The sequence below is a fragment of the Antedon mediterranea genome, chromosome 7, assembly GCF_964355755.1.
Source record: "Antedon mediterranea chromosome 7, ecAntMedi1.1, whole genome shotgun sequence".
Classification (NCBI taxonomy): domain Eukaryota; kingdom Metazoa; phylum Echinodermata; class Crinoidea; order Comatulida; family Antedonidae; genus Antedon; species Antedon mediterranea.
The window spans coordinates 1,765,527-1,784,569 of NC_092676.1; the positions used below are offsets into that span (position 1 = coordinate 1,765,527).

The 19,043-nt window shown below is 35.3% G+C and overlaps 1 long non-coding RNA gene across 1 annotated transcript in view; it reads right to left on the reverse strand.

Moving 5' to 3' along the window:
- Positions 1-19,043, reverse strand: part of LOC140055362 (uncharacterized) — a 119,458-nt gene that overhangs the window by 75,652 nt on the left and 24,763 nt on the right. Inside the window, exon 2 of the long non-coding RNA XR_011846665.1 lies at positions 3,235-3,255. This is a non-coding gene — a long non-coding RNA (uncharacterized lncRNA). The remainder of the gene's footprint in view (positions 1-3,234; positions 3,256-19,043) is intronic.

A 19,043-nucleotide genomic window follows, 5' to 3' on the forward strand; every position in this document is an offset into this window, starting at 1 on the left:
GCACATCAAACTTTCAAATTTGTTTTCAAACTAGTTTTATAGTGTAGACAGATAGTGCATTTACGAGTTCAAATATTAGGCCTATTTAACGATCAAAATCGCACTTGTCTTAAGAATAAATTCTGTTGAAACGAGTGAAAGTAATAGCACATGCTAAGTTGTCTGGTGATAAAACAGTAAAAAACGATTGATAGAATTCGCATTGTCTCTCCAGGGCAACAGATATTAGAAAGTACAGAGACCTACAAATACATTACAATAATAGGAATACTTTCGTGTGTTTGTTGCTGTGGCATCTTAAACTGTGTATGCAGTTAAGCTCTGTCTACACTATCAAACTAGTTTGACAACAAAAAAGTGTGATGTGCCCAAATATGGTATAGTGATATGCTTCAATATGTTAGTGATATTACATCATCATGTCCATTATATGGGCACGTCACAATTTTTTGTCACATAAAGTTTGATAGTGTAGGCAGAGCTTTAAATTTGAAACATACCAAACGAAAATTGTCAATAACATTCGTAAGTTCAGAAAACATCAAACTTTACCACAATTTTCATAAATTTCTCGATACTTACATTTATTAGAATTATTAGAATTATTATCGGTTTTTTTTACATGATTTATTGTTAAATTTTCTGACGTCACTACTTTAATCATGGAGCTATATAATCATAAATATCAATTTTATTTCGCGATGCATGTACGATAGCAACCAGGACAATTATGAGCGATATTTTTTTAATTGTTTATTTTACGAGGGATTAACGTACCATTATTGATGAAACGAATGGCAATAACATGACAACATAGTGTTGAAATCGATAGCATTCTATAAGGGTTATACAATATTCAACACGATTTTTCTATTTATGTCGGTATATGAACGTCTTAAACAAGGAAAACCCCTGATAGAGTAACAAATATCGTATCATCATAATGTACTCCATACAAAAACGTACCCAGATATGTTTTTTTTATTTCATACTCATCCTACATCGATTATAAACTCGACAATATTACAGAATGGATAAACTATTCTATATTTTATTGTGCTTATAAACTAAGTCTCATTTGAGGTTTGGGGAGTGGAGTTGAAAGAGTCGTGAGTTACAACACTGGCACTACGTCAGGATTTAACACCTGGACCTAGGGATTGGAAAGCAAGCATGTTAACCACCAAGCTACAGCTCCACTATCCGCATTTATACAATTTATACAATTCATAACTATCAATTAGTACGATAAAAAAAATACCAATTCCACGTATCAACAGGGATCTTGTCCAAAAAAGTGGGAAGGAGAGATCAATTCGCAGTTCAATATTTTGATTGGACGTAAAGCCGTCGGTTCGTGTACATAGTGCACTTGGCACACTATTTGCGAAGAGAGTAGGGGATCGTCTTCCGGTGTGCTTATCTGGTAGGCGATGCACTACTGGCTGTCGTGGATCCGTGGAGGGCCAAATCCAAATTTCCTCAATTTGAAGACAAATATAATATCTGTACTTTTTTTTCATTATATCTCCATTTCCCTGATGATGACATAATGCATACTGAAATATATTTGTACACCGCCAGGGCATGCATGTAGAGTTATGTAGGCCTATTTCATATTACGTACATTTTGTCACCGCGCTTTAAAAGGGCTAACACTGTTTGAGTCCTGTTCCTTGTCGTTAAACATGATGTGCTGATAAAGAACTAATAAGTTACTTAAAGGTATTGCAGCAAGAAGACAATATATCATTAATGTCGACGCTCTGAATCGACATCTCACGTATTTTAATAATTAATGATTGAAAAAAAAATGTTATAATCAATTTCAAAAACAATTATAACTTCAGTTCCCACAAGAAAAAGAGTCTCTTTCGCTGACACATTTATGATAGCATTCACACGAACGATGAATGTTATGAATTCATTTTATAAATCCATTGAGGGTATACGCCTGCTCTAAATCTTGGTTCTCACTAGAACGCAACGCAAGGACGTAGACGCGACACAAGCGAGTTGACCAATCACACGCGACTGTTCGAATAATTATTCATCGCTTGAGATTGGTGAAATCACTTTGCGTTGCGTTACGTCCTTGCGCTGCGTCCTAATAGGAACCAAGCTTAAAGCACTGTCTACACTATCAAACTCTATGTGACAAAAAAATTATGATGACGTCATATCACTATCATATTTCAGCACATCACATTTTTGGTTCAAATTAGTTTGATAGTGTAAACAGAGCTTTAATTCGCCATTTTAAGAAATCCAGTAACAAAAATTGTAACTGTAATATTTTTGATGATTTGTAGCTTGTGGTACGGACCACACTATTTAAACTTTTGTAAAGCATTGGAGCGCCCGCTACAATTCATGAACTCAACTGTGTTCGCATGTACTAAAATAATTATTTAGTGTGAACAGTTTTATATACTACTACACCCACTAATTTTCACGACTCTTTATCCGGCCATCGGGCCAGAATACGAAGTTCGTAGTATGAATGCAGCTTTAAGGTGATGGAACCATAGTAGCTGTTGCTCTGTCTACACCATCAAACTTTATGTGACAAATGTGATGTGCCCATATATGGACATGATGATGTCATATTACTACCATATTTAAGCATATCACTAGCATATTTAAGCATATCACTAGCATATTTAAGCATATCACTACCATATTTAAGCATATCACTACCATATTTAAGCACATCACACTATTTTTGTCACATAAAGTTTGATAGTGTAGACAGAGCTTTAAACGCATACATCCCAATTTAGATACTCCACGAATTTATCTTCTCGCTGTTGATCATCAACTTTGCAGAGTTTTTACGCATCAGTGCGCAAGGAATCGGTTCGCTACGCGGCTACTGTACAGTTGGTTAAGGCGGCATTAAAACCATATTAAATAACTTTAAGTATATACTTAATCTTGAATATTAAGCATTAAAATATAATTTATATAAATGTTGTTATGATTCGAAGCACATCAGACCTGTTGTCGTTCACGGGGGTTAATTACCGGACTACTGTATTAGCATTTCGATTGGAGTAATGTCTTCAATACAATATAATACAGACATAATTAGTAGTATAATTTAGAGTTGTTGATCAAAGTATCATGATAACATATGGGGCGGTTCACGTCACAATATACTTTTTTTTAAATGTTGTAAACATGCTGACATATTTGTGCTACATTTGAATATAAATAAGTAGGCCTACTTACGTTATGCGCCGTAAAACTCGTCTGAAATAAAACAAAAAATAACAATTTTTTTAAATCGAAAATAACGAAATGTGAGACTATAGTTTTGGGGACGGTGTAAGGTGGCAGCATTGAGGGGGTGAAATCATTTCAGTATTGATCCAGGTATATTTCTATAAAGCGTGTTTCCCACTAGAACGTCCTTGCATTGCGTTCTAGTGGGAACCAAGCTTAAATATTAGTTCCCACTAGAGTCCTACGGAAGTGAGTTGACAAGCGACAATTCGAATTGGTCAAGCGTTGCGCCTAAAGCTTGGTTCCCACTAGCGACGCAACGTAACGCAATCTACGCAACGTAAGAAAATGCCCTTCCAATCATTGTGTTTTCCCCCGCTAACGTGAAATCAAATCAAAGTTTGCAGCACTGTTGCGTCGTCGGTTCCCACTTGTGATTACGCAATTTACGCTTTAGTAATTGTGTTGCGTGGAAACCAAAAACTTTTAAGAACAGAAGGAGAATGTAAACGTACCACCCCATAGGGTTCAGTTAAGTCATTTTCAGTATATGTTCTTGGATTTGGATTGAAATAATATTCATTTAAACAAAATAATTTACCGTATAATCAGTACAAGATTTCCTTTTTAAAAAGAAAAAAAAAACCATAATATAAAATCGATATCTATGATGATATACATAATATATCGGTAAACACTGATGTAATATTGATTAGGTACGGTAAGCTTCTGATTAAGATGATAATAATTTTATCATAGAAGCCAAACATAACGTCGGTAGAGTTTAATTAGTTCCCTAGTTAATGACGTACAACATTGTAATATATACACTTTTAGTCAACCAAAGTAAATACAGCCTACAGAGTTATAATTACTGTTATCACTGCGTACATAATAATATATAATATGATAATGTAAAAAAAAAACATGGTGAGTGCACGTGCGCGTATAAACAATAAAATATGCATGTAGAATACATCTCTAATAATAATAACCGCCATTGTGGTATAAGATATTATTAAAGGTTGTAAGTTAATCAATCATACTTATTTCTAATGATAAATTATTACATTAGTGTCCATAAGAACAAATACTTATGGCGCATTGGCTGCAGAACAACTTAAACTAATTTCTACTACGTAGAGATCATCAAATGGAAGAATAGAGAGAGTATTATTTTGATGTTTTAGGAACTTTTTGGAATAATATAGTAATAATAATAGTAATAACGAGACATCAGATATATAAACACAGTTGCATCTGTTGTTGAGCCTCTCGCATTAGTCCTGTTAACATTTCAAAATAACGGGATCGGATCCGATAGACAATCATTAAATCTATTTCTATCACCTTGTATCATCGACCATATAACCTAAAGTTTGGATCTCACTAAAGCTTGGTTCCCAACTAGAACGTAACGCAAGGACGTAAACGCAACGCAAGCGTTTTAACCAATGACAAGCGACGTTATAGACAGTTAGCAATCACAAGCGAATAAGCCATCGCTTGTGATTGGTCAATTCACTTGCGTTGCGTTACGTCCTTGTGTTGCGTCGCTAGTGGGAACCACGCTTTATGCTTGGTTCCCACTAGCGACGCAACGCAATGATGTAGACGCAACGCGACGCAAAAGCGAGTTGACCAATGACTTGAATAATCAATCGCTTCTCATTGGTCGACACACTCACGTTGCGTCTACGGTCTTGAGTTAGGTCTTCAGTGGGAACCAAGCTTAACTCTTAATAACCAAACCTTACATGATACAGCCACCACATACGGCGTATTAGTTTTCATTCCAAAAATACACACATATAAAAAAGAAAAGTTTGCTGGGTTATCAATCAAAACAATTAGAGCTCTCGCGCTGAACTTACAGTTGCGCGTAACAGCTTTAAATGTTTCGTCTCGAGAGAGCTAAAATCTATTACTTCAAATGTCAAGTCTTTGAGACCATTTTTTCCCGAAATAAAAAAAAATGAGAAGCCGGTCGTCATTTACGTAATAGGATTTCTTGTATTGCTAGAATCATATCGCTTGAAAATAATAACAATGACATTTCTAAATACTTCTGAGTGAGTAAAATATAAACTATTGTATAAGGCAATGTTTATCGCAAATAGCTTGATTTCGCGAGAACATCATTGCACAATGCATGATGGTTTGGGAGAAAACGTCACGTCAACAAACAACAAATCACGTACGTACGCGTCGTGACGTTTTCTCCACAATCCTTCCCACCATGCGTCACGCACGGTATTTGCGATCAACCTTATGGTACAGATATGGCTTTAGAGGAGCATTCTAGAATATCATAAAAGCTATTTATATCGGAGTATCAAATAAATCTTATAATATTATTTAACATATAAAACTCGTTCACCGTACCAAAAACAAGAGAAAGGGGGTGGGGTAGGAGGTCGAAGCGTTTTCCGAGCAAAATGAACGACGGAGAAAGCAGAGGAGCCAAAAGGAGGCATATCAATACCATATTTGGGCACATCATATTTTTGTCAAACTAGTTTGAAAGTGAATACACACAGCTTAACACACATTTTAATACGTTACATTAAAATGTAAAGTCGATCATGAAGAATTGGAATCCTGGGCATCTGACGTGACAAATTAATGAATATTTTCAATTACCAAATCCCACATCATCGAAGTATCACTAAAATTAATGAATATACTGTATAATGTTTACACCGTAATGATATACTTGTCTGGTTTGACGCGATCTTTGTCAAATAAGTACACAAACTTAACAGCTGAATCTGTTGCGCGATAATGTGTTCAGCTAGAACAATTTAGAGATGTTTCCTACGTTCTAAATGTTATATTTAACATTATAACTTAGCACTATAAATCACACATTTAACTGTTAGATTTTCTAACTCGTTATTCTATAAACATTCCATTTGAACATTAATGTTATTGATAAGAATAGCGACGAAACATGAAATTGTAGCAGATGAAAATATTAATGAACATTCACGTAGGTACACATTATGATAAAAGAATACACATTTTTTGTATCCAGTTATAAAGCCTGGTTTAGATTAGACAGAGTAATTCGACCGAATCGATAGATTAGGTTTATACGTATTTGCTTCGTACGCATCGCAGCAATAAAAACTCATGTCTGTGAAATTGGTTACAATAAACTCGCCATGATTACCCAATGCACAAGCGGTTTTACGTCGTCAAACGTGATACCGTACGGGAACCGAATGCAACGATGGATACACTATAATCAGTGGCGTAACGGCTATGAGCGCTCACTGGCTAAACTTAAGGGCCCCGGAGCTTATGGGCCCGAGGCCTCCAGCGTTGGGGTTCCTAAACAAGGGGTTTCAGGCATCTACATTACGCCACTTAATATAATGACGTACGTTTGCCGTACCTAAAGAGCCAACAATATCAGCATCATGGGTTCGAGGTGGAACAAGTTTTCTACTCGGATGGACTATAACCCGTAGGTCCAGTAATTTTTCCATGTGAACCCAGTTCATCATTCGAGACGAGTTGGGGTTGTGGGGGTGGGGGGGTGAAGTGGATCAGTGTAGTGGGGGTGGGGGTTGGGAGATAGGACAGGGATATAATTTACTATTGGTAATCCTTGGCCATATGCATGAAGATACAGACTAAAATAATAATGACGTATGGTGCTTAAAACCCTGTAGGCACTAACCACAATTGAACCCTGGATTCAATCTACTTCAGGTCCCTGATTGTGATAAGAAACCAATACGAGAATGAACGATTCGCGTGAGGCAGATTTACTAGAAAAAAACAAGTCGATTTTGAAGCAATAGAAAATTATTATCATAATAAAACTAGATTTGAAAAATCAATTGTGTGTAAATGTAGGTTAGCATACTGTTTTATCACTGAAGTCGTAAAAAGTCATCTACATTTCTTCAAAATTGCTTCATTTAGGTTTATTATTAGCGTCAGTATTCAATGTTGGTTCTTTATTTAGAATTAATTTACACTTTGAATATTAATAATAAATAACATTAGCCCGTTTAGAAGAAGTAAAACAAACTAATGTGTTATATTTACGTAATATTAACACGTATATGTCGGTTAAATTTAATTAAATACTGGTATACTACAAATTGTTTCATATGTCCAAGTCATGCATAGTAGTGTTTTTAGTGTGCGCATGAGTCGTGCTCTGGGAGACGTAACAATTTACGCACATGTGATTGTGAAAACGCCATTGAAAACGGTTGAGCTCGTAAACTTAATTCAATTCAAATTGATTTGCAATCATCGTGTATTTTAAAAGGTCTATAGTTATTTACTAGGATAAGTTCATTATCGCTAACTTAGGTGGGTAGGCTTTTCACTACCCGGGTAAATATCTATAGCATGAACTGGCCCCCAATGATGTATACAGTGAGAAGATGTATATAATGAATGGCATTATCTTGTGCCGCCGACGGTATGATTTCATTTCATTCACTTTTATTGCGAGGAGAAAAAACAAGCAAAAATACATAACAGCAAATTATAAAATATCAATTAATGGAGGTTCAAAAAGATATTACTGTTATTGTCAAAAGGCAATACACCAACAAAGGAAAAAAGTCTAAAAATATGAGTCCAATGGAACTGGTGTTATAACCGGTGGTCTAACTTAAATTAGCAAAAAAAGTTCCTTTGAGTTTTATCAGTCTCACAAATTTAAAGTGATCAACACTAATTACCCAACAAGAAAAACATTACTCTTGTAATTCGAAAGGCAATACACGTTTAAAAACAAAACATTACCAAAAGGTCTAAAAAATATGAGTCAAAAGGAACCGGTGGTCTAACTGAGATTAGCAAAATAGTCCCTTTGAGTTTTATCAGTCTCACAAACTTAAAGTGATCAACACTAATTGTCTACTGATATACATCAAGTGTCGGTCTATATTCATTGGCGTGGCTCCGAATAATACTGTATTGATTTAACTGCAACATTACTTGAGTACATTTCTTTTCCCAAACGTAATCTATATAATTATGGTAATGCATCTTTATAAACCTAATAACTATACGTGTTTTCACCAAGAGGGTTTAATTATAAATCACAATATTGGTTAACAAAGATCAATTCAGATTAGATAGACTACAAACTCAGACAAATGAGCGAGATTATAATATGGTTGAACGCGGTGCGTATAATTGTTGAACGCGGTGCGTATAATGGTTGAACGCAGTGCGTATAAATATGGTTGAACGCGGTACGTATAAATCCCTGTGAATCCTCAACAATTCATATTCAGAATTCAAACATTTTTTTTATTCATTTCTTCTCCATAGGAGGACCCAAAGGTCTGTTCTAACAGAGGGCCATGGAGTAGCCTACTTAAGGCACTTGAGACAGTGGCTATGTGGACTACACCGTGGTATGAATTATTTATGATTTCTGCCTTAACATACTGGGAAAAAATAATGCCACCAGAGTAACCCCCTAGTCTCGAAAAAAGTACAAGGTTCTTTAAATCATAATCGCCATCATTTTTCAGAATCATGATGACGGCTTATATTCAAGTGTATTACGTAATTAACCACTTGATTTCGCATTTTGAATTGAACCACTACCGTACTATGGGTAGTAAAAGAGCATGTGACAGCATCAAGAGCATTCAGTGACGTCACGAGTGGTAATCACTAGTATCCTTTTATCAGATTGCTCTCTCAAGTTAAGACGCTTCTTGTTTTGTTGATTTTGTCAGAATACCCCTGGGCGCGCGGCAGCTAGCAATAATACCATAGTATGCCATTTGTGTCGTTGCGATTAAATTGTCGTCAGGCAGATCCTAATCGTCGCGCTTCACCATTCTATTCAGTAGGTTAATGATATTGCAAATAAAAATAAACGATATATAACGATGGTGGCGCTTGCTAATTAAACATTTAATTGACCGTTAAGTCGCCTGCACTGGTCGTCGTGTCTGAACAACATACGCGTAATGTGTGTAAGACCCGATCGTTAACATCATGTACGTATGTGCGTGAAACACCGATATCTAAAAACGCGTAATGTGTGTACAGTCCCGATTGTTATGTGCATAGCATGCGTAAAACACCGATATTGTTTTTAAAAAATAAATAGGCATATAGGGCCTATGCACAATTTACGTCAAGACCACCAACGCGGTATCAATATTACACGATTGTTATTCGATCGTAGATCCGACATTTGGGTGACATGCGTGACGGTCACAACGACAACGCGTCGCGCTCAATTTGAAGAAATCTTCGACTGAAAATGTAAGTCAATAGCCTAATTATTGATTATTAATAAAAAAAATAAAATAAAATATGGAGATAATATAACATGGCCTGCTCTACGGGTGGTATTCATTACGTCACGTATGCAAATCATTTGAGTAATTTGCATATTGGCGGTATAATTCTCATATAGAGTAGGCTAAAGAGTTTCTGACACGGGTACAAGAAAAACTGGTGTGTTTTAAACCAGTATCTCTACTGAGATGATAAGAATCTGGTTAATCGCTAAAGCTTGCTTCCCACTAGCAGGCGCGGGCAACACAATTATTAGAAGGGCATTTGCTTACGTTGCGTAGATTGCGTTACGTTGCGTCGCTAGTGGGAACCAAGGATCTATATTTGTTTATGTCTTGTACCACGAAATTCTAATAAAAAAAATACATCAAAAATTCTGTTCATGATGGTGTTTTTACTTCTTTAAACATTTTATTATCGCTGATATAAGACACAGATCACGTATTAATAAAACATAATAATATGGCTACATAAAACACGTAGGCGCAGCCTACAAATTAAGTTATAGATCATTTAGCATTGAAACAATTGTTCGAAATTATGTTTAGATGGCATTTATTGTATAAACGTGAGTTGATAATGGAATAACACGGTAAACATGTATTAGTGTACAGATGTATGATATTAATCAATAAAACATTTGATATATATCTTTGTGTAAATGTATACGTAAGCTGTTTCTACTACAAACTCTATTTCTGCATTTCTATTTCTGCATTGTTTGAATTATGTTTCGTCGTCAAAATGACGTGTTTAATAATCATAAAATAAAATCGTAAATTTACGTTGTGTGGATTATAGAGGAATTCCAAGACATACATTCTACATGTCTTCAACTCACGTGACCACCGCGCGCAAAATATATCTTTCTTTTTTTAATCATGATTGAGACGTAGGATACTTCACATGTTTTTCGTTTATCTTTTGGCTCTTTCTTTTTTTAAATCTTTTTTATAAATCCTGACCTCAAAATCTGTCTTTTTCAAAGCATGTCTATAATTTTCGTTTTAAATTTAGAATTAATATTGACAATTACACGGTCATTGTACGAGGAGGTCGTATAATATTTCGAATATAAACTTAAATTGTAAAAATGATATGAAATTATGACATTTATTTTATGAGTTCCTTATTGTATTATTGATATAATAGGTTATCTTGAACTTGTAAGAACTAGGTCCTATCTATACTACATGATGAGGCACATTCAATTAAATTATACAGTTCTAAAGTTGTATAACTAACTTTTTATGATACACAATAAGAAAGTTCATTCTGAGTTTCACAACTAATTGGTTCACACTATATGTAAGACGCAACGCATGGATGGATATACTATACGCGCGCGTTGCAAATAGTTGACCAACCAAGCGACGGATCATTAGAACTGTCATTGTGCGTTGCGTGCCAGTGGGAACTATAGCATGGCTTCCACTATAACGCAACGCAAGCTGAAATGCAAGCGAATTGACCAATCAAAAGCAACAGTTGGACTAAACCATCGCTTGTGATTGGTCATTCGCTTGCGTTGCGGCTTACGTTCTAGCGTTGCGTCCAAATGGGAACCAAGCTTAAGCTTACAAAATTACGATTAATTATGATTGTAAATATTATTACCTAAGGTACTTATAAATTAAGAAAATGAAGGCCTTGTACTCAATCAATGTATTGAGTTAGAAGGTTAATTACAAGCGGGGCCGAATCTGTTATTATTCTATACAAATTATCGTTCATATCGATTAACAACGATGAATAGACGTAGCCTATAACGAGAGAGTTAATACAAGAAAACGCGAGCAATTTATTAATTCAATTTATTTCACTAAAGAACAACGATTTACAAATAAATTGGATTTTGTTACTACGTAATTAGGAACTAATTTATTCATATATTTTATAGTATTTGAATTAACTGTCTTGCAGTGAATAGTGTAGTATTCATTCATTCATTTATTTGATCAAAATCACATAAAACAAGTAAATAGGTTCATGAATAAAACAGTATTTTAAAAAAAACATATACAAAAATGGTAAAATATTTTAAAACATCTAAAACCGTATAAAAACAAAGTTAAAAATATTTAAAAACCATTAAAAATTCTTAAAAGAGATAAAAAGGGTGATAAAAAGTGATTTCGATCAGGATCGTCCAAGAAAACCAATAACTCAGATTTATTTCCATTGGAGTCTTTGAGGTAAAAAAAAAATTAAAAAATAGTTAAAAATAAGTTTAGATGCTATGCCATAGAGTGACGATCCATCTATGACGCAACGAAAGAAATTGAACGCAACGCAATATCGTAGCAACGCAAGCGAATTGACCAATGGCAAGCGACAGTTCGAATTTTTTTCATCGTTTGTTATTTCGTCGAATTTCTTACGTTGCTCTTCCGTCCTTCTCCGGTTGCGTCTCTCAAATTCAAATTCAAATTCAATTCACATTTATTTACTCATCGTTTATAAATACAGTTTCATAGTATCGGACAAATTAGTTTGTTTTAATTGTTGATTCAATAATATTATATAGCAATAGGACAGAGTGTGTTTTTTAGGGGATGTGATTACGGGGCGCCGTTTGGGACTTTGCTAATGTGATGGGTGTCGGATCGCCTGAAGGGATTACGTGTAGTATTACACACATATCGTTTTATTCATGAACCCTTTACTTGTGATTTTGATCAAATAAATTAATGAATTTCCTCTCGTTCATCGTTTCAACGGGATAAAGTGTCCCTTAGTAATAATAATAATAATAATAAATACTTTATTTTAACACGGAAAAGCTTGTGTCACCATAAAGGTGTTCTTCTACAAGGCCGTGATCAACTAACAGTAGTACATTACACATTTAAAAATAACAAATTTTAAAAATAACAAATTTTAAAAATAACAAATTTTAAAAATAACAAATTAGAGAACAAAAATATATGAACAGAAACCTTAATTACATTTGTGATAAGAGTACAAAATAAATAATAAATCACACCAATAATTTTTTGAAAGTATTCAAATTTGTGGCATTTTGCATTGGTAAAGCAGCTCTGTCTACCAAACTGTATGTGACAAAAAATGTGATGTGCCCACATATTGACAAGATGATGTCATATCACCATATTTTGACATATCACTACCATATTTGGGCACATCACGCCTTTTTTATTCAACCAGATTGATAGTGTAGACAGAGCTTAAAGGTGATCCTGAACATGGTGTACTAAAGGAGGGCTCTACTGTATTTGTACTTGAATTACCCGTAGGCTTCTGAAATCATTCCTTAATATTGTAAATACTTGAGCTATACTTATAGAATACAAAACAGATACTATAAATTCCTGTAATAATTGCAACATTTACTGAAAATATTTAAAATGATACGAAGCACAAAAAAAACAAGAAAACATGATTCATGCATATTTTCAATTGCGTGTGCGAAATGCCAATCAGAGAAAACCATTGGAAAGCATACGAAGGAATGCTTACATAAATTAATGACAAAACACAAACAATATATAGAGCAATCTAATCCGATATGACAGTTCTGATTTCTTAACACGTTAATGCAGAAGGAATAGGCCAGTATTAATATGTTAATATCAGTATTATACATCAATGCATTTTATTTCGCCACAGTACAATGACCCCGCTCCACAAGAAACCTAAAGCTCTGTCTACACTATCAAACTAGTTTGACAAAAAAAGTGTTCCCACATATGGTGGTGATATACCTAAATATGGTAGTGATATGACATTATCATGTCCATATATGGGCACATGTATTTGTCACATACAGTTTGATAGTGTAGACAGAGCTTAATAATGCAAAAAGAAGAAAGGTAATAACAGTGCGTACAGTTTATTCGCGTATTTGTAGGTGTGCGCGTTAACTGTACAATGTGACGTAACGTGCATGTCGTCACTGATCAGACAGTTAATTGGTTTTGGAAATTAGTAATAAATAAAAAGCAAGGAGTTGGTCCAGTTTTGGACAGTGGCGTATACGAAAAGACATGAGGCCCCTGGTTTAGGAATCCTAAGTGGCCCTCCAATGCTGGAGACCTCTTTAGGCTTTTTCGACATATTTTAATGCCTATTTTATTCCTCAGGGCACTGCTCATGGGTCCCCATAAGCTCTGGGGCCCCTGGGTTTAGCAAGTGAGCGCTCATAGCCGTTACGCCACTGGTTTTGGATCGAATGGTGTAACTGGTATTATTTTTGTTGAAAACCATTGTTTCTTTAATTCTCTACAAGGCAATATAATACAAGTAAACGAAGTCAACGGTTTATTTAAATTGCAAGTTGGATTTGTGATTCATCTCGTATTTTTCGGTCTTTTGAGATTTGTATCAACTACTCAACCAGTTAGTCTCTGCACGTCGATATCAAATTACAAACACAATCTCTACAAAATTAAGATCTTTCGATTTTCAAATATAATATATATATGTATGTGGTTTCCTCATCTGCGATTTATAATATTCATTCAATTCATTTTTTTTCTGTAAGTCTAAAATATTAGGACTTAACTGATACGATATTTAATATGACATGCATGTATTTATTTACATAGATCTGGCAAACGATACAGACGGATTTAATTCGCCTAAATACCTCCCGTAAAATTTCATTCATTTCATTTCTGAGTTTTTTTTAATTTACAAATGGTAAAAATTAATTACTTACACATATAAAAATTGATTATTACAACAAACATAAACAAAATTACCACAGAAACGTAGAAATATAAAAAAGGTTCACAAAAACGAGACGTTTTTTACCCCGGGTCATTCTGGATCTAACACGTATGGAAACAACCAGCGTGTTGCCTTTTGAATCTACAGGTAGCGTACGCTTACACACCTGGATGGAGAGAAGCACGTAAGTAAAGTGTCTACCTTGCTTTAAAGCGTAGTTTCCACTAGAGACGCAACGGAAGGGCGCAGATCCAACGCAAGCGAGTTGACCAATGACAAGCTATACTAATAATCCATTGCTTGTGATGGGGTCAAATCATTTAAGTTGCGTTACACGTCTCTCGTTGCGTCTCAAGTGGAAACCCAGCTTAAAACAAAAAGCAAAGAGACGAGCGTTGAATTTGATCAGAAGTTCAACGCAACAATACGCTCTGCATATAATGCCTGGTTCCCACTAGGACGCAACGCAAGGACGTAAACGCTACGTAAAGCTTGGTTCCCACTAGAACGTAACGCAAGGACGTAAACGCAACGCAAGCGTTTTAACCAATGACAAGCGTTGCGTTACGTTCATGTGTTGCGTCGCTAGTGGGAACTACACTTAAGCGAGTTGACCAATCACAGGTTTTGGATTATTCAAACGCTTCTCATTGGTCAACACGAGTTGTATTGCGTTATGTTCCTGCCTTTTGTCTCCAGTGGAAACCAAGCGTTTAATAGTTAACAGTGGGTTTATATAATAGTAGGCCTAAATGTTAAGCTCCATCGTTCAATACAAATACCTTAAAAGTTAAGTACGGAGTCTTATGTAATTCCTCCATGCTTTAAGTAGATCTACTGCGAATCGCAAATACAACAAATAAATTAAATCTAGAATTATTATAAGCATATAATATATAATATAGAAGTATAATTTCTGCCTCACATACCGACGAATACTGTACATTACACGCACATCAAAGCAATTAATACACGTGGTCAATAATCGAGTGATACAATTTTGTGCTATAGACTCTTTTCAACCAAAAAGTGCATTCAAATCAGTATTACGATGGATGATTGTTTATAGAACAAAAGAACAACAATGACAAAAGGCGGTGTTAAAATTTAATAACCTCTTAACTTTCATTGTTATTTCAACTAATTATAAATATAACCTTTACTATACTGCGGAATGATGATTATTTATTAACCATTGACAAACTGAATTTACTTTCTGTATTATCGATTTATTAACATAATTCATTAATATATTTGTTTTTTTCCATTAATTGTGTCATAACCATTTTCTTGCTAATCATTCAAAGGAATTAGTCATTTTATTTCTATTGTTTAGCCTTATTGGTGAATCGTCATTATGCACAGTGTGAATTGGATCTTAAGCTTGGTTCCACCATGGAGTAATATTATTACTCCATGGCTCCACTGGGACGAAAGGTAAAAGAGTACGGTAGATAGACTTTGCTTACGTTGGAACAGTGATTCTTCTCGTAAGAAATTGATAGAATAGTATAGTTTTACGTTGCGCCGCTACGTTAAGTTGCGGCACGTTTTTTTTCTAGTGAGTAACTATATGTGACTTAGTAAATAACAAATGCGCGTCTTATATCACGAACGAATGACGCCAGCCAAACAAGCGCAACTTGCTTTATAAAGCTCTGTCACTATCAAACAAAAAATGCGATGTGCCCATATATAGACACGATGACGTCATATCACTACCATATTTGGGCACATAATACTTTCTTGTCAAATTGATAGTGTAGACAGAGCATAACACTAGCTATTATTATTATTTATTATTACTACTTTGTTTACCCAGGGTAAGCCCAAACAGTTAAAAACTGATTTCCATTGGGGCCCTGCATTGACTATAAGTACAATTTCATTAACATCTATATTGGCAATAAGCATATGTATTTCTTATTCTTAAAGCAGCAACGGATAAAGCAAATCCTATAAACCCATTCCATTTGAAATGGACTTAGGCTAAGCTTATGCTGGTACAATCTTACAATGCAACATGATCAATAAGACATACACGTTCTCGTCGTCGTCGTACGCGCAATATGCACATTTTTACAAGACATTTTATCTAACTTTCATCGCTTTCTTGATGTCTGTCAAACGTATCATTTCAAAGCTCAATAAAAAATAATGCATTTCTGTTTTACATATTCGAATCACTGTTTCGTGATTATATTGTTGAAATATTTTCCAATAGCCATCGGTTTTAACCATTCAAACTATTATTTACTTTCAACTCCACTCCCTAAGCCTCAAATGAGACTTAGTTTATAAGCACGATAAATTATAAAAAAAGTTTATCCATCCTGTAAGTTACTCGCTGTTGAAGCGTATGAAATAAAATATATATTCAACAGCAACATTTCCATGGTCTAATCTTGATATTTTAACTGCCTTTCTTTAGGAGTAACTACATCATACAGTTTAGCTACTATTGAATCAGATATTTGTTGTGTACATGGAGTTAAGCTGGGCACGGAAGAAATAACTTTTGTCATAACGTCACATTCAATTAATGGGAATCAAAACGAAATCAAATCCACTACGATCTCCCGTTGGTTTTAGAAGTTACACATCAGTTAAGATAAAGCTAGTTAATATTGTACTCTGTTCATTTTTCCAGTACAATTAATAGAGGCCCAATAAATACTTTGTTTGGCTGTTCTATTAAAGTCAGTTTGACCACCACGATGGATCATTGAAACTGTCGCATATGATTGGTTCCCACTAGATACGCAACCTAAGGACGTAAGCACAACCAATCACACACGATGGATTATTCGAACTGTCACTTGTCATTGGTCAACGTGCTTGCGTTGCGCTTACGTCATTGTTGCGTTCAACCATGCGTGGGAACTCAAGCTTTATGCTTTGTGAAATCACTTGCGTTGCGTTTACGTCGTGCGTTACGTTACGTTACGTTTTACTGGGAACCAAGCTTTAATTCCTGTCGTAATTGTTGGATTATATTAATTATTAATATTTTATGACGATATAAAAATATTCAATGTAAGAACAATCTCTCATTTGAATTCTTTTGGTCGGAATTTTGGTTTGATGTATTGATCAGAAACGCGTTCAACACGATCTCAACGCTTTCGGTTTGCTTTTGTCATAATTGCGTTGTTCTTTCTACACTTTATGTGACAAAAAATGTGCTGTGCCTATATATGGACATGATGATGTCATATCACTACCATTATCTGGGCACATCAAACTTATTTTGTCAAACTAGTTTGATAGTGTACACAGAGCTTTAGATTGGAATTTATTTATATGGTTTAACTGTCGGTTTTAGTTTTTCTGCAAACAGCGTATAGATTAGTTCAAAAAGTCATGCCTGGCGAGACTACTGTTAACTTATACGTCATCAATACTCACTTAATGCTAGGCTACAATACCGTCATTATATTTAGATCATCCTTCATTACCATCTGTAAATTGGGTAGCGAAACATCGAGTAAGACATTGCCAACGGCTGGCTGCCTCACTTCGCTACTGCTCTAATAATACTATATGTTACTATGATTCGTCATCGGTTAAAAGATTATAGCTTGTAGCTAGCTTTTTCAATCAATTATATCGATTGCAGTTAATGCCATTTAAAAAAAAATGATTTTATTAATTTAATTGTATAATGTACTTTGTGCATGCGTAAGGATCAGGTTTGATCATGCTTTCATTACCTTAAGGCTGCTGGCCGTGTTTGCAATAGTCGCCGTATCACATTTAAAGCTTGGTTCCCACTAGAGACGCAACGTAACGCAACCTACGCAACGTGAGAAAATGCCCTTCCAATCATTGTGTTTGCCTCCCTCTCAATCAAACCTGCGATTTTTGCAGCACTGTTGCTGCATCGCAGGTTTGATTTCACGCAGGCGGGGGAAAACACATTTATTAAAAGGGCATTTGCTTAAGCGTGGTTCCCACTAGCGACGCAACATATAGCGTGGTTCCCACTAGCGACGCAACACAAGGACGTAACGCAACGCAAGTGAATTGACCAATCACAAGCAATGGCTTATTCGCTTGTGATTGCTAACTGTCTATAATTTCGCTTGTCATTAGTTAAAACGCTTACGTTGCGTTTACGTCCTTGCGTTACGTTTTAGTGGGAACCAAGCTTTAGGACGTAACGCAACGCAAGTGAATTGACCAATCACTAGCGATGGCTTATTCGCTTGTGATTGCTAACTGTCTATAACTTCGCTTGTCATTGGTTAAAACGCTTGCGTTGCGTTTACGTCCTTGCGATACGTTCTAGTGGGCTTTACGTTGCGTAGATTGCGTTACGTTGCATCGCTAGTGGGAACCAAGCTTTAGGGCTCTTATTATTTACTTTGTATCCTATCCCGGAGAGTAGATAGGCACCAATAGGAGATATGGATTATGCCTTCTCTGTACCGTATCATGATGAGTACTACTACTACTACTGTATCTCATCTGCTACGCTCCTACGAACGACCCTAGGTCATGGGGGACAACTAGACCTAGATCCTGGGGAAGGAGTATAAGTAAAAGTACTTTAGTAATACGTTTGTCTGTCCTCCAGTCTCCATACCCATTCTGAATAATATGCAAAAAAATGAAAATGAACAATGTCATGAAAGCCTCAGTGGAAAAATGGTTGTGACATATCAAGAAGAAGGTTCCGGGTTCGAATCATGGTTGGATTTTCTTTCATTCTCACAGATTTCCTCATCTTGATCGTTTTCAAATAATTCAATTTCAGTTTAGGGCGGTTTAGAATTTATTCTGTGCCTGTGATTTTAATATAATATATATATATATTAATA